At 41.1% G+C, this 25,888-nt stretch overlaps 1 long non-coding RNA gene across 2 annotated transcripts; it reads left to right on the top strand.

Annotated features, from left to right (window-relative positions):
• Positions 1 to 10,403: 10,403 nt before the first annotated feature.
• Positions 10,404 to 22,152, top strand: LOC110719068. Of its 2 annotated transcripts, XR_002511017.1 has the most exons (4): positions 10,404 to 10,878; positions 11,014 to 11,090; positions 13,514 to 20,037; positions 21,599 to 22,152. It is a non-coding gene; the product is annotated as an uncharacterized LOC110719068 (long non-coding RNA). The 2 variants fall into 2 exon arrangements; XR_002511016.1 differs by having other exon boundaries at positions 11,014 to 20,037.
• The last annotated feature ends 3,736 nt before the right edge of the window (positions 22,153 to 25,888 follow it).

Genomic DNA, 25,888 nt, shown 5'->3' with positions numbered 1-25,888 from the left:
GGCAATGTTTCAAATTGCCCAAAATGAAGTACTGACCATTGATCTTCTTTATTATCAGGCGCAGGCTACCGCCGCTGTTCGGGCTCAGTTAGAGGCGGCCCAGAAGAAGATTGACGAGCTGGAGGCGACCGTCACAAATCTTAAGGCCGAGCTGAAACCTCTTCGCCAAAAAATGCACTCTTACGAAGCCATGGAGAAATCTTTGGCCAACGTAAAAGAACGCCTGGTGAGCCAAGAGAAGAGTCTTACCCAAGAGCTCTCGGAAAAGGCCGAGCAAGAGAAGAAAGAGCTCGTCCGGGAGATGGTGGAAGACTCCGCTCAAATCCAGCGCATGACCTGGGGCCGACTGTTCCCCAGTGCCGACTTTGCCTCTTGGGAAAGAACGTACCGCCAGTGTTCGGAAACATATAATCAACAGATCCTGGCGGCTGCTGAAGAAGAGGCGTTGGAAGGTGCGTTGGAGGAGGAGGAAGAGCCGGTTGTGGCGCTTGTGCCACTTGGGGGTAAGGCATCAAAAGAGGGTGCAGCTAAAGCCGAGTCCAGCAAGAAGAGTGCTGACCAGGCGGCAGCTGCTGATACTGAACTGCCCCCTTCTTAAGCTTTAAGTATTTTTTCCACGGCCTGCGTGCCGTTTGCTTTGTAATTACCCGGCCAGGGGGCCGGGGTTTTGAATATTCTGCTGGTCTTTAATGACCGGCTTATTTTTAATCAAATTTTTGTTTTGATTCAAATTTGTCTAAGTATTCCATATCTAATATCCCATTGTTCACTAGACCGACTGTTGTGTATGGCCGAACGTTGCAGACAGGTACAAATAGTAAGTATGCCGCCTATGCCCCTGGACAACTGGTTGTCTGTTTCCAGGATAGACGATCAGTCGGCCATTTATTCAATCGGTATTCGAACTCTTTATTCAATCGGTCTGACCAAGTAAATAGTATTACCTAGTCGCCCAGGAATTAAGTAGGAAAACAAGCGGTGGGTACCGGTTGTTTCCCTTTATTGCCAATGTTGGCTTTTAACTCGTAATTTGTTAACCTAGCAAGAGTATTGGTTGAGAGCCCTTGTTTATTAAAAACAGGTGGACGACTCATACCTTTTAGGCTCCATACTAAGTTTGAGTGACTATTAAGTTAACATAGGAGTTACTTAGTCTTCGTCACAATCTAGATTGAGTAGTAGAGGTACCAGGCGGCGTAGGCCGGCTAGGCCCCTTGATTCGCCAATGTTTGTTGGCTATTAACTCAATAGGTTACCTAGTAGGGATAGGGGTTTGAGTGCCCTTGTTTGTTTGAAACAGGCGGACGACTCAAACTTTTTAGGTTCCATACCAAATTTGAAGGAGTGACTATGAGTTAACGTTGGAGTTACTCAGTCGCCGTCACTTTTGTTTGAGAAGTAGAGGTACCAGGCGGCGTAGGCCGGTTAGACCCCTTGATTCGCCAATGTTGGCTATTAACTCAATAGGTACCCCCTGCATTTATCCCAAGTAATACAGGCGGTCATCTGACTCAGATGTCAACTGCTACCACTGGTTTGGTTAGTGATAGAGTTATCCTTGTCTCAAAAACGGCTACGTGGTTGCCCTTGGGGACAGTCGTATAGGTTCCGTGTAATTAGTTTATAGAACAATGTTCCACCCAAAAGGGAGCTGCTCTCTGCGACGAATTTCATCCGGATGGATGCCGTCGGACGCCTGCTATGATGTTGGGACAGGTCGTATTAGTTTTGTAGATTTGATCAGGTGGCTTGGCGCCTGGTCGGATCATTCGGCCGGTGGCCTTGGTAAGTCCTTGGTGAACGTAGGTGCTAAGTAAAAGAAGGGTAGCCGCCTGTTAGGCACAGGACCGGCCAGGCCCTAGTCTTTTTAGCTAAGTATTGTGAGTAAAATACTCAATGGAGAGTAGCCGACTGTAAAGGAACAGACGGCATGCCCCTCTGAAGATAAAGAGTGAAAAACTCAATGGAGAGTAGCCGACTGTAAAGGTACAGACGGCATGCCCCTCTGAAGATAGAGTGAAACTCCATGGAGAGTAGCCGACTGTAAAGGTACAGACGGCATGCCCCTCGTAATACAAAATTGAATAGTAAGTGCAAACTTTATTAAGTAGCTCTTTACTTTACATCTTTCAGAAGAAATATTTTTTAAGGTTATCTACATTCCAGGTTCGAGGCAACGGTTGTCCGTCTGGTGTTTCCAGACGGTAGGTACCGTCCCTGACTTCCTCATAGATTCGGTAGGGTCCTTCCCAGTTGGGAGTTAGTTTGCCAGACTCATTAGCCCTACCAACTGCTTCCATTTTTCTAAGTACAAAGTCCCCTACTTTGAGTGGACGCCTGTGTACTTTTTTGTTGTATGATCTAGTCATTCTCAGGCGATAGATCTCATGGCGCAAAACAGCATTGCCCCTCTTTTCAGGAAGTGAGTCTAATGCCAGGCGCATGGCTTCCCTGTTTGCCTCTTCGTCATATAGCATTACTCGAAGAGTCGGCTCGTAGTGTTCTATTGGAAGAACAGCTTCCGCACCATAAGTTAGGAGGAATGGAGTTTCTCCAGTCGCCCCTTTTTCAGTCGTCCTAATGGCCCAGAGAACATGTGGTAGTTCATCCGCCCATAGGCCGCCTGCTCGTTCAATCTTTTTCTTGAGACCGTCTGAGATGATTTTATTAAAGGCTTCTACCTGGCCGTTTGCTTGTGGACGACCGACAGATGCAAAGTAGTGTGCAATTCCTTGGTCTCCCAACCAGCTTTTGAGAACAGGCGTCTCAAATTGGGGACCATTATAAAAAACCATAGACATGGGAACCCCGAACCGAGTGATGACGTTTTTCCAAATGAATGAAATTACATCTTTCGTCTTGATTCCCTTTACAGCCTCCGCCTCTACCCATTTAGTGAAGTAGTCAACAGCAACAAGTATATACCTTCTGCCGCCTGTAGCAGGCGTATATGGACCCAGAATGTCCATGCCCCACTTAGCAAACGGTAGTGGGCTGTGAATGGTAGTGAGGTCAGTAGCCGGACGGTGAATTAATTTGCCAAACCTTTGACACTTGTCACATTTTTTCACCATCTCCATTGCATCTGCTTCCAAAGTAGGCCAAAAGTAGCCCTGCCGCCTTGCCCTTTGAGCAAGCATCCTACCACCTACATGAGAAGCACAGAAACCAGAGTGAAGATCATCTAGTATCTCTCGTCCCTTTTCAGGAGTAACACACTTTAAGAAGGGTTGAAGGTACCCCCTCTTGTGAAGTTCTACCTGTATCATTTCAAAACAGGAGGCTCGTTTTTTCAGTGCTGCCGCCTGTTGAGGATCATCCGGCAGTGTACCGTTTGTCAGATATGCCCTGATTGAATCCATCCAGGTTGAGCTTCTATCTAGGATTCCAATAGGGTTTTCCTCGATGCTTCTCTTCTCCATTACTTCCCAAAAAACAGTTCGAGGAGTATCGGAGGAGGCGGATGATGCTAATTTTGACAGTGCATCTGCCTGGTTGTTTTCTGACCTCGGCACTTGGATCAGATGGAAATCCTCAAGGGAGTCGACTGCTTGTCGGACCGCCTGTAAATACTTGATCATGGCCGGATGGGTTGCTTCGTATTCGCCATTGTACTGACTCACTATCAATTGTGAATCAGAACAGGCGTCTATTTTTCTTGCCCCTGCCGCCTTGCACATGCGGATCCCGGCTAGTAAAGCTTCATATTCTGCCTCATTGTTTGAAGCCTGAAAACTGAAGCGTAGAGCATACTCGAACCTGTCGCCCTCTGGAGATTGACATACGACGCCTGCTCCACAACCATTTGAAGTAGAGCTTCCGTCCACATATACCTTCCAGACTTGGTCTGGAACTTGAGAGTCAGGAGGACGAGTCATCTCTACAATAAAGTCAGCAAAGGCTTGCCCCTTCACTGCTTTTCTAGGCTCGAAAGTAACTTCGAGGCTCTGTATTTCTATGGCCCATTTGATCATTCGTCCTGACGACTCCATGCTGGTCAGTGGCCGCTTGATAGGTTGGTCTGTATACACGACGACTGCATGTGCAAAAAAGTAGGGCTTCAATTTTTTAACAGCCATGAAGAGTGCAAGACCAAATTTCTCCACTAGGGGATACCTCAACTCGGCATTTTTCAGTACGTGACTGACAAAGTAGACCGGGAGCTGACAGCCGTCCCTTTCAGCAAGGAGCACAGCGCTTAACGCATGATCAGAGACGGCCAGGTACATGTAGAGATCCTCTTTGGGCAAAGGGCTGACCAGCCTCGGCAAGGAATGCAGATGAACCTTTAATTTCTGGAAGGCGGCCTCAGCATCCGGCCCCCATTCAAACCTTGCCTTTTTCTTAATTGCCTGGAAAAAGTATAGGCATTTGTCGCCTGATCGGCTTAGGAATCTCCCCAAGGCCGCCAGACAACCTGTTAACTTCTGAACCTCTCGGATGGTACGAGGCGACTGCATGTCAATGACCGCCTGCACCTTCTCAGGGTTCGCTTCTATTCCTCTCTGATTGATAAGGAATCCGAGAAATTTCCCAGACTCAACTCCAAATACACATTTCATGGGATTGAGCATGACATGGTGCCGCCTGAGTGTGGCGAAAGTTTCTCGGAGGTCCGTCAGATGATCTCTCTGAAGTTTGGTCTTGACAATCATATCATCAATATATGCCTCGACGTTTCTCCCAATCTGATCAAAGAACACTGTGTTTATCATTCGTTGGAAGGTAGCCGGGGCATTCTTTAGACCAAACAGCATGACCGTGTAACAGTATAACCCCTGATCAGTGACGAAGGCCGTCTTCTCCTGATCTTTCTTCCATAAAGGAATTTGATGGAAACCAGAATAGGCGTCCATAAAACTCATCAAGGCATGGCCGGCTGTTGAGTCGACCAGGTTATCAATTTTAGGCAGAGGGTAACTGTCTTTGGGGCACGCCTTGTTCAAGTCTGTGTAGTCTACACACATTCGCCAGGTGCCATTCGGCTTTTTAACAAGCACCACATTTGCAACCCAGTCTGGGAAGTAACATTGCCGAATGAACCCTGCATCAAGTAATTTTTTGACTTCGGCGGCTGCCGCCTGACTTCTTTCTTCGCCATGGTTCCGCTTCTTTTGCCGTACCGGCTTCTTTTTCGGATCCACAGCGAGTTTATGTACTGCCAGATCAGGACTAATGCCTGGCATTTCATGGACTTCAAATGCAAAGATGTCCTTGTATTCTTTCAACAGGTTGTGAAAGTCGTCACCAAGGTTTCTCAGAGCAGTCGTCCCAACTTTGACTGTTCGGTCAGGACGTGAGTCATCTAATATCAGGTCCGCATGCTCACCAGCCGGCTGAGGGCGGAACTCATCCGGCCGCTCCTCTGCCAATGATTGCTATTTTCTTGCTTTTCTTGCGGACTCTGTCTGGGACGCCTTTCTCTTTTTGTCGCCTGTTTCTTGAACAGGCGCTCTCTCCTTGACATTGTCTAGGTCTGTTTTTTCTCCACTTGACCCAGTGGCCATAACAGTGGGCTTGGCATCCGAGAGATAGCACTCTCGGGCCATCCTCTGATCTCCCCTTAGGGAGCCGACTGTTCCATTATCCCTCTCAAACTTAAGCAGCATAAGAGACGGGATTATAACAGCCTTGGAATTATTCAGGGTTGGTCGACCCAGAATCATGTTGTAGGCCGAGAGTTCCTCTACTACTAGGAACCGGACTACCATGTGTCGTCCTTCCCCTTTTTCGCCCAGGCGAATGGGTAAATCTACTCGTCCCAGTGGGTGGACGACTCCTCCTCCAAACCCTATTAAAGGGTGGGAGGCCGGATGTATGCAGTCCGTCTGATATTTCAGTTTTGACAGACATTTGCTGCTGATGAGATCTGAGGAGCTCCCGGTATCTAGGAGGATTCGGCCAACTCTCTGGTTGGCCACTTTACATTCAATAACGAGAGGGTCGTCATGCGGCCCCCTTACCCCTCCTAGATCCTCTTTAGTGATGACAATCTCAGGAAATGTACATTTGGACGGCCGTTCTTGGTGAACGGAATTTACATCTAACCGCCTTATATTATCTTTGTTGCCCCTAATAGTGGGGCCGCCTCCTGAGAAGCCGCCTGCAATGGTGTAGACGACTGCATCATCTGTATCGGAACTGTCGGCCTGTTGATTCTTTTTGGCCGACTGCTTTTTTGAAGAAGTGTTTCCCGTAGATTTCTTGACATAAGTGTCAAGATCACCTTGCTCAGCCAAGCGGTCTAGGTACCGCATGAGACTGATGCAGTCATTGGTGTGATGACCAACGTCATCATGATAAGCACAGATTTTGTCTTGGTTCCGGTTGTTTGCAGAACCCTTCATGGGGAGCGGCTTCTCAATTGAGAACCGTCCTTTTATTTCTTTCAGGATAGACTGGTTATCCTGTTTAAACACATACTTTGGGGAGTATGGTTTGTATTCTTTTTTCTTTTTCTTGGCCGGCTGTTTAGAGGAATCAGCCGCCCAGACCTCTTTTCTTTTCTCATCTTTGTTAGACGACTGTTTCTGTCGTCCTTCTCTTTTGTCGAACCTTTTCCCGTCCGACTGTTTTATCGTACATAGATCAGTCGCCTGTATATAGGCTTCTGCTTCAATCAAGGCCTCTTGAAGAGTCGCCACCCTTTTTCGAACTAAATCAAATTTGAAGGTAGACCCGTCTTTGAGACCTCTAAAAAAGTCAGTATAAGCTACCTCATCCGGTAACCCTTGAATCTGTATTCTCATCAGGTTGAACCGCCTGATGTAAGAACGAAGCCCCTCCTTCTCGCCCTGCTGAATTGTTCCCAAATCAAGGGTCGTTTTCTTCGCAGGGATGTTCATGGCGAAGTTGGAGGCAAATAAGTAAGCAAGCGTCCTGAAGCTGTTTACACAACCAGTCGGCAGGTTGCCGAACCATTGCTGTGCGATTCCCTTGAGAGTCGCTGGGAAACACTTGCACCAAGTGGGATCATCCAACCCTTGAAGGTACATCAGGTTGGTGAATGCCATCAGATGGTCTTCTGGATTAGTAGTGCCGTCATAGGCGCCTACTAGTACATTTTTTACTTTGGCCGGCTGAGCGGCTTCAGTAATTTCCTTGGAGAAGGTTGACGGCTGTTCACCAAGTCTAAGCAGCCGTAGCTGCCAGTCCATAGGTTGGACGTTTTTTGCTGCAGGTCCACCAAATGGAGGTGGCTGCATAAAGTACTGTTGTTGCGGCACAAATGGTAAGTTTGGTACCGCCTGGGCATTATGAAAGCCGGACTGACGGGAGGTGCCGCCTGACTGACTCTCATGGTACGACTGAGTATGCCTCATAGAGGTATTTCGCAAACTGTCTTGGAAATTTGAAGTAGAAGCCGACTCTGACAATCGGTCACTCTTCTTCTGCTCTAGCAGTAGCCGAGCATTTGTGAACGTTTGCTTTGACCCGTCCGCCTGAATATGACGAACCGGTTTCCTATTTCCCGTAGGATAACGGAATTTTGTGAAATCAAGAGCAAGTGGCTCCCGCTTCTTGGATTTAGGATGAGGAGTCGCCTCTCGCCCTTGAACTGGCTTCCTCTTCAGTGAAGTGGAAGGCTTTTTGGCCGACTGCTCTTTGACTGAAGTAGGCGGCTTTTTGTTGATCAACTCTTGAATCTCTCCCTTGAAGTCCCTCATGAAGGTCATGAGTTCGTTCCTTGTGATGGGAGCAGACCCATCAGTCGGCTGTTGCCGAGCAGGCAGTGCGCCCGCTGGCTCGCTTCCTGTTTGAAGATGCTCCCGTTCCCTCCTTTCGGTATGACGGGTACGTCGGGCCCTTAGGGTCCCGTCTGGAGCTGTATGAGTTTCCACTTCAAATTCACTTTCGGTATCATGGTCCGACTGAACTTGAGGGTCGTCTAGGGGACGCCTCTCTTCTGGAGTCGGTACAGACTTGGATGCCATCTCTGAAGTACTCTTCCCACAGACGGCGCCAAATGTTTCGGGGTTTTCTGATGTCCTGCGGGAGAGTTACAATTCCGAGACTGGAACCGGACGCCTGTACCTGCAAAATAACGGAAACTCCTGAGAGCTCCGCCTCCAACGGTCAAGTTAGTACCTGATTAAGGAGTAATTAATACGGAAATTAAATCAATAAGATCTCTCTAGGTGAGAGTGTTTAATGTTGGTAATCTGCGTCGTTAGCGAGATTAGCCGGTTATTAGTGTTCCGTAATGTTTCTGTTCTTCTCTGCTTGATTTCTATTATTCTTAATTAATGAGGATTAATTAAGTATTTATAGCCTTGAGAAGCGTGCCACTCTCTAGGTTTAAGGTAAACCTAGGGCTGACCGGGCCTCTAGACTGGATTGGGCCTTGATGGCCGGTTTTCCCATTTGGCATGGGTGGACACGTGGCGTGCCTCGATTGGTCCGTAGAGGACGTATCTGTGACTGACACGTGGCAGGCTCCTATTGGCCTTCGTGAAGGACACGTGGCGGAACCTGGTTGGTCCACTTGTCAGACGGTGATTGGTGGATAAAAATCCCCTAATCAATAATTATTATTATTATTATTTATTATTATTATTCTTACAAATATTTTAAAGAAACATATAAGTATTAAAATTACTAGATAGTATAAGGTAATAGAATTGGAATATGTGATAATTTTATTATTTACAGTATCCCACTTCATAAAAACTAAAATACAGATTAAATTTATCATAGCTTTTTTCTACATAGAAAAAAGGAGATTTGACTTGTTTTTAAATACCTTAATTCTTAAATAATAATATAGATTTATGATGTATCGGATTTGATTTTATCGTTTGTTTGAACTAGCAACATTTTCTATGTTACTTTGTACTAATTTTGGTAGTAATGTGTAGCTATTATTATTGAAAACCTTGTACGTATACTCCCTTCGATTTTAAATACCTTCTCCATTTTTACATGTGGGGAGTTTTAGGAGAAATTGGTAAACGTAATAATATATGGATGGGGTAAGTGGAAGAATATTTAATTGTATAAAGCAAAAGTATTTGACAGATTAGGAGGAAAGAAAATATGAAAGTTAAAAAAAATTTATTTATGGGAAACGTTAGGCTTGTTATCAAAAATATGAAATTAAAAAAAAATGAAAATATACATAATATGTTGTACAAAGATATTCATTTTTTTTGTATAGGAAATGTTAGGCTCGTTTATTATTGCTTTTTTCTTTTTTTTTTTTGGAAAAAAAGTAATATTTTGTAAGAAGATATTCAAATATTTTTATTAAAACCACTTGATCAAGTATTATTGTTTTGATCTGATGAGGGTGTTTCTCGGAAAAAGCAAAGTATTATGTTTTCCCTTCGTCCCTTATTGATAGTCCTTTTTGGCTAAATTTTAGTCACAAATTGTTCATCCCATTTGTTATTTCCCTCCGTCTACTTTTTTTCATATCCAGTGTAAATTTATCTTTCCAATGTACTTTACTACTCATATAAATGCAGTTGTAAACGATGATGATGGTGTGGCATATCGAGGGCGTTCTGGAAAAAAAACATGGAATGTTTTGGCTGCTTATTCCTGTGATAGACTTTTCACGTTTATCAATGTTAGATTTGAAGGTAGTGCTCATGATATTACTGTATGGAACCATTGCTTAACCGTACTAAAATTTCGATTTCCCCATCCACCTCCAGATATAATTTAGAATAGTGTATGTTTTTACTCCATACATGACACTATACTAATATGCCGTATAACTTTATTTTGTAACAGGAAAATATTATCTAGTAGGTTCTGGATATCCGAATACCGTTGAATATTTGAGTCCAATAAAAGACAAAGATATTAGAACCCATATGCCTGAATTTCGAAATAGTCCACCACCTCAAGGCATACTTGAACTTTTTAATTATCTTCACTCTTCACTTCGAACAACGATCGAGAGATGTTTCAGACAATTAAAATCTCGATGGAAAATATTGACAATGATGCCAAATATGGACACTAAACATCAATTTGCAATTATGGTTGCTACATTCACACTTCACAATTTTATATTCGATTACATGAGTTGGGTATACCCATTGATAGTGGTATAGAAATCAAACCAAGAGCAGATTATGATTTGTTTAACGAGAATCGTAAAGCTGTAATGAACGAAGTACAACTTAATATAGCGAAGGAAATTTCGAACTTCTTGTAATGAAAATTATATTTGTAAACGTTTATGATTTGGAGCTTATAATGAAATTTTAATTATTATCGTTTATCGTTTGTGCTATTTATTAATAATAATAATAATAATAATAATAATAATAATAATAATAACCATAATAATAATAATAATAATAATAATAATAATAATTTTTATAATAATAATAATAATAATAATAATAATAATAATAATAATAATTTGTAATTGATCTGAACTTATTTTTTGTGATCTAATCTGATCTGAACTTATTTTTTCTGAAATAAGTAAAAATAAGATGAACTAAACAAGGCCTTAATCGCACCGCTTCGGTTCGAATCGGTGGGAAAGTTGTTCGAACCGGTGGGAAAGCTATTGTAAAAAAAATAAATAAAATGGGCCTTATCTTTTTTCTTTCTCTTTCTGTCTTATGTATTTCTCTTTCCTCGATCTCTCCTCCACTCTCATCTGCCTCTCTCAGTCTCTATCATCTACAACAATGGAGCCTCAAACTCCTTCTCTCTCCTTCGATCTCCTTCTCCATATCCGCCGCTTTCTCTTTCCTTTTCTCTCTCATTCTCCATAACTGCGCCGCAAGCAACGCCGCTCTCCTTCTCCTTCTCAGTCTGAAATCGGCCGCCGTCAATTTGAACCAAATACAACAACAACAACAACAACAACAAACTTGAATCAATTATCGATTCAAAGTTCACAAATTCAAGGTATGTGCTCTTCGATTTGAAATCTAGGTTTTATGAATTTTTTTTTTTTTTTTTTTTGGGTGTTTGAAATCTAGGTTTTATGAATTATTATTTTTTTGATTAATGATGAACAATTGAAATTTTGAATGCAATTAGAGTTGGTGTGTGAACCATCAAATAGTTGAAGCCATGGTTCCGTTTGAATACAAGCCGTATTTGGATTCCAAAACATTGTAAGTGTAAATTCGATTTGTTTTGTTGAATGGGATAATTAGTTGAAGGTTTATGTTGTTGAAGGTGTATATGTGTGTGTGTTAATTTATTTAGGGTTGGTTGATGGGTTGATTGATTGCATTAATTTGGTTTATGTGTGTGGGAATTCAGCTTATTGTCTATTTAGAAATTGTTTGAGGTTGTTTTACTGGAATCACATTCAGAGGTTTAGTTCTTTGAATTCCTTGCTTGGGAAAAATCTTGTCTTTTTTCAAGTATAATAATTTACACTGCATTTTAATTTTATTTTTCAGATTTTTTTGTAGAAAATTTCATGGCTTAGTGTTGAAATATGTTATTTAATTACTTTATTATGGGGTTGTGATTTTGTTGAATGATGCTGAAATCCAATGTTTTACTTTTGTAAGTAATTTTAAATGGGGTTGTGTTTCTGTTGTGATTCATGTGGAAATCTGTAAAAAAAAAAATTATTCCAATCTAAGGTTGCCTGGAATGTGGATTCCTCTACATGGGACAATATATCACTAGTGTTTGCTTTTTCTCAATATAAGCTTAATCATGTAATTTCCTAATGGAAATCCAGTGCATCACTTCCTGATTTGTTCATAGTCGTAAAAGAGAAGAAAAATGAAAGTCTTATATGAGAGGCTGGGAGTACTATCTTTTTATGCTTATTAAAAATATTAAAAAGACATTGTGGCAAATGAGTTTTTACACTAAAATCTATGGCCTACTATATGCTGCTCAGTGGAGTTACACCCTAAGATTCGAGTTTGTGATTTAATCTACTAGATTTTGGACAAAATAGAGAACTTTCTTGCTCATTTTCCACTCAGTCAAAACATAATCTCTTTAGGATGCAAAGTGGCTTTATACGACCTTGCACACTTGGTTTACTCTGTCAGTAAGCTTAGAAGATAGAATTCATTATTTGCAACTTCTAATGACAAGAGATGACCTTTTATTAATGCTTATCCTAATTTCTGCTTGTTTTATTGAGTTCTAATTAAATTTATCCTTTCCTCCAGTTGAAGGTATTTCATTGTTTACGTCTAAAAGGCCAAAATTGATTTGATGACAAATTCCTCTATTCCTTTTATGCCGTGGAAATATGTTCAGTGGTATAGAAATAAGGGCTAGATTAGTTTTAGGAAAATATTGTAAATAACCACCCCTAAAATTGAATTTACCACCTATTTTTTTGTTTATTTTAATTAATCACCCCTTAAAGTGAAAAAATTTAGAAATCTATAAGCATTTAGAAGCGCACATGGTCTATGTATATGTACAACTGTACACTGTCAAGAATGTCCACAAAAGCAACATATTATACAAGAGTAGATTCTTGCTGACTGAATTCAATTAAGAGTTGTTTTTTCAGCCTATCCCTCTCCTAACTTTTCTATGTCCTACTCTCCTTCTGTCTCCCTCTCATATCAGTACCACTGATAAGATTCCTTTCAGAACTCTGTTGCTTTTGACTGACTGGTCCTTTTCTATGGGGAGCAAGAGACAATCTCCACGGAATCTCCCTGCCTGTTATTTGCTTGAGCTCACTGCTTGTTTCCATAGTTTCCAAATCTTTCACCCCTATACTCTCCTTTTCTTTGCGGGATTATTTTTATTTATCGATAGTTTCTTTATAGCAAAACAGTGGTAAATCTTTCAGTTATGGGTTGGCTTGATGCAATCATTAGGATGAAACTTGTCTCTTGTCTGTCTGTATCCCATATCGTTTTGGTTATTTCTTCTCCCTTGGGTATGCTTACCTTAATGGAGGGTTTACTATATAAGACACAAGTGGAATATCAAACCTGGAAATTTGGTAAGCATCTTACTTCTCATAAGTATTGGTACCTTTCTTTAATGTGGAATTGAACATAAGATTATTATCCAAACAAGTACTTGGTACAAAGTTGAGGTTGTGTTAGCATAATAAATTAATGTTTAGATTCATCATATTTGCAAAATACTACTACTATATCGTGTCAACACTACTGCTTTCTTATATAATACTCTTTTTTTTGCTTAGAATTACTCATAAGAAAAGTGACAAAAAAGACCATAGTAACGCTGCCTATGTTTTGTCTGCTTCACTAACTACCTCCGGTTGTATTTTATTTTGCTCATATGCAAATTGTACATTTACGAGTCCTTGTTTTTGTGGCAAGAATTATATATCTGACATCAAGGTTAAAGGTAATGTGTAGTTGCATTCATACTAAAAAGGTAAAGCTACTTCATTACTCTGTGAAACAAACAAAAATGGATGTGTACATTTGCTGAATGGCTTCTATCTAGTTTCTTTGGTTGAATTTTTCATCTATCGAATGCCAACATTCAATCTGTTTTCTTGATGATATAGCCACCAACATAACATATGTGCTGAACTTCTGTTTGTGCTATCAAATTATAACTGTAGGTAATGCTAATGCATGTATTTGGCTTCTTTTTGGTGTTTGTTGTGCCGTCTATGCTTGCTGCAATGAACTTGATGTGGTTTGGGAAGATACTTAGAGGATTGAAGAAGAAGTTAGCAAAGAGACAATGACTCAGTAATGGAATTGCATGGTATTTTCTTAGAATCTTTTTTCTTCGGTGTAAAAAAAGTGGGTTGGAAATGTGAAGGCAAAGGGATCTTTTTTCTTCGTGAAGAAAATATATGTGTTTTATGTATATTATGATTATATATAAGTATTTGATACAATTTAAGTGAAAAAAATGCAAAAAAAAAAAATCTGTTTTTTTTTTGGGGCATTATTGGCACCGGTTTTGAACAGAACCTGCGCTAAAAGTTTTTTTTAATTTTTTTTGCCACTTTTTGTACCGGTTCAACGCAAGAACCGGTGCTAAAAGTGTGTTTTTTTGCACCGGTTCTCACCCAGAATCGGTGCGAAAAGCATGTTTTCCCACCGGTTTTGAACCGGTGTGAAATGTCTGGGGTTTTAGCACCCCCCGGTTCAAAATCGGTGCTAAATGGGGGTTTTGAACCGGTGCGGATTACGTGTTTTCGCTTAGTGTGAAGGCTTTTCTAGTCAAGTTCTTGGGACAGGAAAAGACTGCAAGGTTGAAAAATGAGTTATCTACTTTCAGGCAATTAGATGATGAGTCCCTATATGACGCATGGAGGAGATTCAAGCGATTGCAGAGACAATGCCCTCACCATGGTATTCCTGAATGGATGTTGATACAAACCTTCTATAATGGTTTAACTCATGAGTTCCGAATCTATATTGATGCTGCACCCGGGGGTTCTCTCTTGACTAAGAACCCAACTGAGGCGAAGGAGCTAGTTGAGAAGATGGCGACCAATGATAACTAACATCTAGGAGGACGAAATAGTGTGAAGAAGGGAGGTAAATTAGATGTTGATGCTCTAACTCTTTTGACTAGCTCTGTGTAGGCATTGTCAAGAAAGTTCAACAGACTCCAAGCTGGATCATCCGCTAGCTTACCTAAGACTTGTCAAATGTGTAATGTGCAAGGTCACATCGTACCTAATTGCCCACAAAATTCAAATGAGATATCAATCGAGGAAGTCAATGCATTCTACACTTCTAATCCCAAAAGGTCATATGACCCCCACTCTAACACATATAATGAAGGTTGGAAGAATCACCGAAATTTTTCCTACAAGAATACCCAAGCCCAACAAAATCCACCTCCACCACCACCTTGAAACAACAATTATAATGCACCACCTGGTTTCCAACCAAGGCCATCTCTAGTCTAACAACCCATGCAACATGTGCAACCACCTCAAAAATATAACCTTGAGCTAATGACGGAGAACTTTATCACCACAAAAAAAAATTCCATCCAATAGTTACAAGCTTAGAGCAAGCTCATGGAAAATTAGATAAGTGAACTTTCTCATCAAGTTGGCCAATCTTTACTTTGAGGAATGGAAAACAATTGGAAAATCCTCCCGTATGGGAGCCATCATAGGAGGTTGTTGAAGGGGTAGGCGCAAATGAAAAGGTGGTTGAAAGTACTATGATTGAGGAAGAGCCAAAGGAAACTACTCCACCACCTCTTGCTCTATATGTGCCAAATGTTCCTTTTCCGCAGAGGTTAGCCCAAGCAAAGTTAGAGAAAAAGTATGGAAAATTTCTCGATATTCTGAAAAAGCTTCACATCAACATTCCATTCTTAGATGCAATATCCAAGATGCCATCTTATGCAAAATTCTTAAAGGATATTCTCTCTAACAAGAAGAAGCTAGAAGGGAATGCTACAGTTGCATTGACTGCAGTGTGTAGTGCAATTTTGCAAAACACACTTCCTAAGAAATTAAGCGATCTAGGTAGCTATTCAATTCCGGTCCTTGGAGGCATAGAGATCAACATGGAATTATGTGATCTTGGTGCAAGTGTGAGTCTTATGCCGCTCTCTATTTGCAAGAAACTTGAAATGAGTGAACTAAAGCCTACGCTCATATCACTACAACTTGCGGATAGGTCGGTTAAGTTTCCTTTAGGTTATTTAAAGATGTTCCTCTTCGCGTGGGAAAATTCTTTATTCCATGAGATTTCGCTGTGATGGAGATAGAAGAGGATTCACATGTTCCTATCATTCTTGGTAGACCATTCCTAGCCACTACAGCTGCAATCATTGATATGAAGAATGGTAAAATCACCTTTGAGGTAGGTGACGAGAAAATGGAGTATTCACTCTTGAATGCTATGGGAACTCCATCGATGGGAGAGACTATTTGTCAAGTGGACGTCCTTGATGATTTACAAAGAGAGCAACTTCCCATGATCAAGATGGATGATGCACTTGAAACGTTGTTAATGGGGAGTGCCAATGATGAAGATTGGGAAACAAGGGAATACACAAGGCTACTAGAGGAAGCAAAAGCTAACCTAATCATCGCTCAAATCAAAGAAGTCCGTAATGCATCGAGTGTTGGGGAGAGAACTACGCCTCCCGAGGTATTACTGAAACCCCTTCCCTCTAATCTTTAATATGCATACCTTGGTCCTAATAATACATACCCTGTTATTGTTAATGCTGAACTTAACAACACAATTTTAGAGCAACTGCTCATTATTTTGAGAAAATATAAAAGTGTTATTGGGTACACCATTGATGATATTAAAGGTATTAATCCTTCTTTTTGTACGCATAATCGTTCTTGAGGACGATCATGCCTCCTCAGTAGAATCTCAAAGAAGGCTTAATCCAAACATGATGGAGGTAGTTAAAAAAGAAGTTCTTAAATTGCTTGCTGCAGGAATAATTTACCCTATCTCAGATACTAAGTGGGTTAGCCCTGTACAGGTAGTACTAAAAAAGGAGGTTTGACCGTTGTTAAGAATGACAAGGGTAAGCCTATCGCCACTAGGACTGTTACAGAGTGGCGAATGTGTACTGATTATAAGAGGTTGAATAAGGCCTCCCGGAAGGACCATTTCCCCCTCCCCTTTATTGATCAGATGCTTGAACGTTTGGCTAAGCATTCCTTTTTCTGTTATTTGGATGGATATTCTGGTTTCTTTCAAATTCCTATTCGTCCTTGTGATCAGGAAAAGACCACATTCATATGTCCATACGACACTTTTGCATATCGTAGAATACCGTTTGGATTATGTAATTCCCTAGCCACATTTCAACGTTGTTTGATGACAATTTTTTCGGGCCTTATATAAAATTCTATAGATGTGGTTATAGATGATTTTTCTGTTTATGGAACTTCTTTCGATGTGCCTTGATAATTTGAAAAAGGTGCTCGATAGATGTCAGGAAGTCAATCTAATTCTGAATTGGGAAAAATGTCATTTTATGGTTCAATAGGGAAGCGTTTTAGGCCATGTCGTGTCAAACAAGGATACTGAGGTCGATAAGGCTAAAATTGAGGTTATTGAGCGCTTACCATCTCCGAATTCTGTTAAAGGAGTTCAAAGTTTTCTTGGTCATGCTGGACTTTATCGTCTCTTCATTAAGGATTTTTCAAAGATTGCTCGACCTCTAACTGAGCTTCGAGCTAAAGATGCCCTTTTGTTTTTACTGATGCTTGTCTTGAGGATTTTCCCGATTTGGTATCCCACGTATGTTGATTAGTGACAGGGGAACACATTTTTAGGAGCATCGGTTCGAACTGATGTTGAAGAAATATGGAGTGCAACACAGGCTGGGCATTGGCTATCATCCACAGACCAGTGGTCAAGTTGAAGTGTCCAACCGGGAAATTAAATTTATCCTAGAGAAAACGGTTGCAAGGACAAGAAAGGATTGGTCGGCCAAGATTGATGATGCACTATGGGCATACCGAACAGCTTTCAAAACGCCAATAGGTATAACCTCATATAGACTTGTCTATGGAAAGGCATGCCACCTACCCGTTGAGCTAGAACACCGAGCATTTTGGGCTATTAAGAGCTTAAATTTTGATGCTAAAGCAGCGGGAGAAAAGAGGTTGTTACAGTTGAATGAACTAGATGAGCTATGTCTTGAAGCTTATGAGATTTCAAAACTATATAAAAAAAGAACTAAGCGGTGGCATGATAAGGGCCTTGTGAGAAAAGAATTCAAGGAAGGAGATCAAGTTCTTCTATTTAACTTACGGTTGAAATTGTTTCCCGGAAAGCTTCGGTCTAGGTGGTTAGGTCCTTTCACTGTTTTTAAGGCCTACCCCTACGGTACTATTGAACTATGGAACAAGACCGGGTCCACTTTCAAGGTCAACGGCCAAAGGGTGAAGCATTACCGTGTTGGGGATCCTATCGAAGAGAAAGTGGACATCACACTCTCTTCCCCATCACCAATTCAATGAGCATCACTACGATCGAGCTAACGACCTTATAAACAAGCGCTTGCGGGAGGCAACCCGTTTTCTTAGTTTTTTTTTTTCCTATTTTTCATCTTCTCTTTTTAGTTTTGTGTTTGTGTTTGTTTTGTTTTTCAGAGAACACCGAGCAATGTAAGAAGTGGGATGTCAAGAAGGTCGTCAAAGGTTGATAAAATGAGGAATTAACTCGTCGCCCTGGCAAACCGGGCATGCCACGCTCGACCGGGCGTGAGAAGCAGAGTCATAAGGGGAAGAAAGGGGAGAAAAGAAAACATGAAATATTTTCTAACCCCCAGAACCTGGTCAGACCGGGCATCACTGCCCGATCGGGCGTGAGAGCCAAACTCGGAAATTACGAATGGAAAAATTTTCTTCTTTAAACGCCCGGGCGCGAAGAGAAACTGCGAGGACAACACGTTTTAATTCACAAAAAAAAAAAATGCCCTCTTCACCATTCTACTCTTTCATTATTCCTACACTCTCTCTCTAAAAACCACAAAATCAAAAACCCTAACTCTCATCCTCTCCTCTAATTCCCACAAACTTCTCTCAAATCCTTTCAATTTCTTCATCCTTCATCACTTCGACCCCATATCCAACCTCCATTACTATTCCTCTCCATCTAAACACTCATCTCACCCGAAATTTTTCTTTTTTAGAGAGAGAAAGCTTGAGAAATATTAATGGCTGCAAGGAAGAGAAATAGGAGCGCCCCTCAAGAACCACAACTAGATTTGGAGAGCATTCCAGGGTTCCCAAACATCAAGTTCGTGGCCGAATTTCCAAATCAAAAGAAGCGGTTCCTAGAGCTACAACATCGGGAGGTAATTCCCACTCATTTTATACACCGTTCTCTTCTTGCTAAATTAGGAATAGATTCCAATTGTAGAACCTTGTTTTCTAAGCTTGGCATGTCTCAATTGTTTAACATGATCCATTATACATGTGAAGATATCACTCTTGAATTTTTGAGCTATTTTGATATAGTAAAAGGTAGAGATGGTTTGGTGACACACGTAGTTTATAGATTGTTGAATAAATCCCACTGTCTTACACTAGATGGTTTTGGTAGGAAGTTTGGTCTTCCGTCCATAGGATTAACCATGCAACCGAACAATTTCATTTTTGGGGATTTGTGGTTTGCCATGACAGGTGAAAACATCGAGTCTATGCAACATGCTCTCGCTAACAAAATCCATTAACTAACCCGTCCTTAGACTTTTGACTCGCTTTTCTGGGTGGACTATTTTTGGACGGATAGAACCTAATAAAGTTGGGGCAGACAAGTTGCAATCTTGGGTAGTTATCTATGATATGGGGATTCTGATGAGGGTTTTCAGATGAACATTTCTCACCTACTTGCCCTTCATCTTAGGAAATAGGATCTTACCTTCACCACTGTCAAACCTAATGGAGGCCGTACCAACATCCCTATAGTCGTAGGCGGTTTGGTGACCCACTTGGCAGTTAAGGAGGGTTTTGATGAAGCCCACCATACACCAATGCTGGATCCTATTACCTTGGACCAGCACTACTTCACTACCACCGGCTGGTTGTCAGTTGAATTTGGTAATTACAGTTGGCTCATTGGAAAGAGCAATAGGCGTTCCATCTCCTTACCCTCTCCTGACCTTTTTAAGATTCGCCCTCACCAACCTTCATATATTTTAGAGGTTCCTAGCAGTTCACTTGCCCTAGTTGCCCCCACGAGGACTTACTATAGGCGAGAGTCTGCTGGACCCTCCACATCTTCCACTACACCACCTGTCTCATTTGACAACGAGGCCATCATGGCCAGTATACGGGAACTTCAGCTAGGCCAGCAAGGCTTATGCTCCCGTATCCAGACACTTAAGACCGATTTTCGCTTATCTATGCATCATGTCTATGGTTATTTTTACAGGCAAGGTCATATTCCGAGTGATGCTTCCCATCCTTCGTGGCATACCTTTCCCAATGTGGGAGATATTACAGGTGGTAGCGGGGCAGCCGATGATGATGATGATGGTGACGATGATGACGGTGATGGTGATGATGATGATGATGAATTCGAGTGAGGATTCATAGGTGTTTTTCCCACCTTCCACACGTTGCAATGAGGCCATTGCCGAGTGTAGCTTGGGGGAGGCTTGTGTATATGTATATATCTCTCGGTACGTTCTCTTATTTACTTTTTCTTTGATTGGTTTGTTGTATTGCTTGGTTGTGTTAAAAAAAATATACGAGAATCATGATAATGAATGGCTAGTGAACTACTTCCCTGTGCCCCTATCCTCGTGCCCAAAGGTTTTTGACTTGATCTTGATTGAAAGGCTTGCATTGCGGATTAAATGATCATGATTTAACCTTGAATTGTTTTGATCCCTAGTAGACTTTGTTAACCATGTATGAGTCTGGAGCTTGACTGTGTCAACTGTGAGCCTTGAGCCTTAATTATTTATTCATGTGTGTCTTGTTCCTGGTGTGATATTGATCTTAATTTTGACTTTAGACTCTTAGTAATGTGTTATAATACATTGCACGTGCACGTTGAGAAGGACGAAGGCCATGTTCTTTAGGTGAGCTCCAAATGAATTTAGAAACGTTTGATCCCTTCTTGGTCACCCATGTTGTAGCCTTGTCCATATTTTTCATGAAAGCAACTAAATTAACCCCTTGGCCCCAATTGGTTACTTTTCCCAAGTCTAGCTCGGGGGAGCTTTATATCGTGGTGTTTGTTTAATTTTGTGATCAAATTGGCGTTTAATGTGGACCTCTAAGAAAAAAAAAAGAGAAAAGAAGGAATCACAAGCATGGAGGTTTTATCCTTAGAAAGTGAATGAAAAAAAAAGACAAAAAAAAAAGGGAAGTAAAGTGAAGAAAAAGAAAGGTGAAAGAAAGAATAAAAAAAAATTTAAATAAAGAAAAAGAAAGAAGAATGAAAAATAAAGGTAGTAGTGGATGTTCACAATGTAATTGTGATATGTGCTCTTGTAAGTATGAATGATGGATCGAGGATGTTTATTGATTATGCTCAATAGCTCCCCGATTAGACTATAATTGCCTACATCTTCCAAATTTACTTCCTCCCCACTTTTACCCAGCCTACATAACAAGCTTGAAAAGACCTTCTGACCTTCGTGCATGGTATTATGTTCTTGTGAAATGAGTCCCTTGTAAAAATGCTGGAGCATATGTCACATTTCGAGTCGACATTTAACTAGGTTGAGCGATAATATAACCCTTTAAACACGCGAGTGTTGTGAGATGGGTGGTTTTCATTATTAGTGGGGATGGAGAGAGATCGAGCTCATTTTTAGCTTGCCACATAAATGTTGTGTAGAGTGACCACCAAGTGAGATATTCTAATCATCGATTCCTGAGTTATACATGGTTGATTCCGCTTGACAACTATTTAGGTTGATTGATGGTTTGAGTGATTTGATTGGTTTTCTAAGATTCGTGCTTGTCTGATTTCGATTTTGAGTCTGTTATTTTCAATTGCATTATGGGGTGAAGTAGGTTTACTTGGTTGTTTGTTGTTTTTTATTGTCTTGCTTGAGGGAAAGCAAGAGGTTAGCTTGGGGGAATTTGATGTATGTGTTTTATACCATGTTTTACCCCGGTTTTATAGCGTATATTTGCATGGTTTTTGGGCTCTACGGAGCCGTTTCTTGATAACAATCTCTTCTCTAGTGTGTTCAATCTATTTTATTGAATTTCACTGGAATACAGAGGTTTCTTGGATGAATTGGACCTGTTTTGGATGGTTATGGAAGAGGTTGTTGAGTGAGATGAAGATTTCCCCAATGCCCTGGCTGCTAGGGCGAAGGAAGGAAGAGCTAACTATGAAGAATCATCATAGATCCCACATGCCCTGGCTGACAGGGCAGTGAGGAGTGTTATTCTCAGAGCTTCATTCAAGAAGTTGTTACACGCACCCGACCGGGCACCACATGCCATGACTGACCGGGCATAAGAAGAAGAACACAGGAAGAAGGAAATTACTTCGTCCGCCCAATCGGGCAGGCTCCGCCCCGGCAGACCGGGCACTGTTGCGCGACGACCGTCTTTAACTAATTACTGGATTCTATCTTTTTAAGGGTATAAATACCCCTTGTAATCACATTTAGAGAGTAGATTATTTATTTTCTCTAGTATTATAACTACTTTAAAACCCTAGTTTTCTCTTCTTTCAGCAATTAAGTTCTACTCTTAGTTTGGATCATTGTGCATCAACAATTCAAGTTCTTTCAATTGAAGCAATTGGTATTTATCTATTCTCTTAACTTTTAATTTTCATTACTCATTAATTATGTTTTCTTTAGTGAATCTTGTTTTTGATTTCGATAATATGTGTGAGTAGATCCTTAATCTGGGATCTTTTAAAGCCCGAATATGATTAATACATGAATTGAATCTTTAAATTCTCCAATAATAATCCCAATTGACATGCTTAATTGATTATGTTTATGCCAATGGTAGATTAGGAATAATTAGTATTGTTATCATCCCTTTGTTCTTATCAGAACGAAAGTTGGGTATTAACAGGATTTGGGTATTTCAATTAAGGGTTTGAGAGTCATTACAGGAGTAGGTGATTGGATGATTAGGAAGTTAATTATTGTGTTTAATGTCCCTTTTTTGCCTGATTCCATGGAAATAGGCTTGATAGTTGATTTGGGAGGCCATTGATAACTCGGAAGAGACCTTTGGTATTGTTTAGGAAATGCTTTTCTTCTTGTCGATTGATTTGTTATTGGGGGTAGATTTATTTGTGCATTGATTATATTCTTGGTAATGCTTCATCTTGGATGCTTTAATTCATTAATTATCATTTTCTCTAGATTAATTGTGGTATTTAATATATAAATCATTAGTATTAGTCATTATTGATTCGTTGCTTGCTTAGTGATTGCTTAAGTCTAATTAATTAGGTGAACCTTAGTCTCTTGGGATTCGACCCTTACTTGCCCGACTACATGAGTTAGGAGGAATAGTTAGGTTTATTTTTGATAGGTACGCGACACGCCTATCAACCACCAAAGGGGGACCAAATCACCTTGCTCTCCAAGCCAAACAACAACCCCTTGGTCCCCTCCCTTTGACCGGCAGACCATGCCAAATTGCTGGTTGGCAGCCTAATTTGGCTGCCAGCTGGCGCCTAGCACCAAGGCTGGATAGCCCAGCCAACCAGCATGCATCATACGCTCAGCCAGCTAGCATGCAACACATGCGCAGCCAGCTAGCACACATACGATGCTGCTGTGCTGCTACTAGGCGCTGCTGCTGCTTGGTGCGAGGCTGCGAAGAGTTGGCACGTACAGCATGCTGCGATGCCCATGCTAGGTGCGTGCAATGCTTGCGGTTAGGTACATAGCTCAGCACACTAGCACGCTAGCATGCGCTAGCTGCTAGCATGCTTGCGGCCATCAACATCAGCCATGCTAGCATGCTTGGCCTAGCACACAATGCGTGCTAGGCTTGCGGCATGCTTTGCGATGTGCATGGTAGCTTAGGCTGGCCTAGCACTCGCATGGCTAGGCCAATGTGAGGCTACGGCCTAGCTCGAACTGGTCGGTTGCTTGATTCCACATCTCGTCGAATTCTAAATTCGACTCAACTTGTGACGCTCGGTCTGACGGTCTAAGCTCGATATCCGACGTCTTTGTTTGTAATACTCTAATGACTCATCTAATCCTTCGGATTGATTCGTCGTTTCAGATCGGTTATTCGAAAGAGGTGCGACCCGAAGAGTTCAGTCAAGATTAAGCCGTAATTTTAGTAATGCATTAATATTACTGATTGGAAGCGGTCTACACCTAGGCATTCCGATCACTTGACCTTACTGAAGAATTAGCTTCCTAATAATACCGAACCCTCTATCAGAATAATACACTTGTTGGAAGGACACCATTCCTTTCTATCTCCCACTTGTCCTTCTAGACAAGTGTGCAGTTAGTGTATAACCCTTTTCCTATGTTGTTTAATGTCTCTTCATGAACTATAAGGTAAGATTCTTCATCATCCTTATTACGTCTAGATTCCCCGAGTTTGACTGTCAATAAGCAGATGATTTCTAAAATCCATCTGAGCACGACCATGCATTTTCACAGTCTCGCTTTTCGAGAGGCTTTATAAACAACAAAGACATGTTCCCTATTGTTAATAGGGGGACATTCCCAGTCTTGTATTGTTAGCTTCCCTTACTAAGAGTACCTAGTCGCCCGAGTGTTGCCGTTATAATCCCCATATACGGCAGACGTTTGACAACATCAAAACGAATAGTACTCAAATAAGAGAACTTACAATACTCATTGTCGAGGAAAAAGGTTCCGATAGCTATAATGAGAAATGTACTTATGACGGTTTTAAAATCTCTTAAAGTACTCTCATAGGTCGATCCGGTATAGTTCCAAAATAGTACTTGTGCAAATGGTTTATGACAATCATGTCCTCGTAGCACAAGAAACGTGCTTGATTCCTATTTCCTCAACGTGCTTAGTGTGCTTCACTTGAGGCAAAGGTTTAGTCAATGGATCGGCTACATTGTCGTCCGTTCCAATCTTACAAATTCTGATTTCTACCTCGCACTTCCATTCCCTTATCATGTGAAATAGCCGCTTGACATGTTTGACCTTCTGGTGTTCCCTTAGCTCCCTAGCCTGAGCAATAGCTCCATTGTTATCACAATAGAGGTCTATCGGACCCTTGATGGAGGGTACAACACTAATTTCACTAATGAACTTACGTATCGAAACTCCGTGCTTATTTGCTTCTGAAGCTGCCAAGTATTCGGCTTCACTTGTAGAATCTGTAGTGGTGCTTTGCTTAGCACTCTTCCAAGTAACCGCTTCTCCATTCACGCAAAATATGTACCTTGATTGCAACTTGGAGTCATCAAAAGCTATCGAAAAGACTCATCTGGATTCTTGATAAAACCAAACTTACTATTGGCTTTATCGGATCGCGTATTCCAACTTCTGCTTGTCTGCTTTAGTCCATAAATGGACTTCTTAAGCTTGCATACCTTCCCAGCATTGCTTGGATCAACAAAACCTTCCGGCTGTGTCATACAGTTTCTTCAAAAATCCCATTAAGGAAGACGGTTTTGACATCCATTTGCCATATTTCATAATCGTAATATGCAACAATCGCTAGGATAATCCGGACGGATTTACGCATTGTGGCTGGCGAAAAGGTTTCATCATAATAAACACCGTGAATTTGCCTGTAACCTTTTGCCAGCAGTCTAGCTTTGTATATAGAAACATTTCCATTTTTGTCTATTTTCAACTTGAAAATCGTTTTGTAACCTATAGGTTTGTAACCTTCGGGCAAATCAACCAAATCCCAGACTTGATTTTTAGACATGGAGTCCATCACAGATTTCATGGCCTCTTGCCATTTTGCAGAGCCGGGGATCGTCATAACTTGTTTGTATGTCCCTGGCTCATTTCCATCCATAACTAGGATGTCTTAATCTTCGGTTAAGACAATACTAAGGTATCTATCTGGTCGAGATCTTGGTCGTTGTGACCTACGCAGGGTAATAGGTTGAGCATTTGCATTGTCGGTTTGACTTTGCACATTATCACTTTGACTCTGACTAATGTCAATAGCTACGTCTAAAGCACTTTGCTTGTCAGGTTTGTCAGGTTGACTTTCTTGCTTGTCCTCTCGAACTTCATCGAGTTCGACTTTCCACCCACTTGTCATAATGGAAAAGCGTTCCTTCTCCAAAAAGACACTGTCACGAGCAACAAACACGTTGTTCTCGGATTTGTTGTAGAAGTAATACCCCTAGTTTTATTTTAGGTAGCCCACAAAGAAACACTTGTCAGATTTTGGGTGAAGTTTGTTTGAAATTAATCTCTTGACATATGCTTCACAACCCTAAATCTTAAGAAAAGACAACCGTGGAGGTTTCTTCGTCCATAATTCTTATGGAGTCTTTTCGATAACTTTTGACGGAGCACGGTTCAGTGTTAGTGCCGCAGTGAAAGGAATGGTGTCCTTCCAACA

The sequence above is a fragment of the Chenopodium quinoa genome, unplaced genomic scaffold (genome assembly GCF_001683475.1).
Source record: "Chenopodium quinoa cultivar QQ74 unplaced genomic scaffold, ASM168347v1, whole genome shotgun sequence".
Lineage (NCBI taxonomy): Eukaryota > Viridiplantae > Streptophyta > Magnoliopsida > Caryophyllales > Amaranthaceae > Chenopodium > Chenopodium quinoa.
The sequence above is the reverse complement of the archived record's forward strand: the minus strand, read 5'-3'. Positions and strand labels throughout refer to the sequence as shown.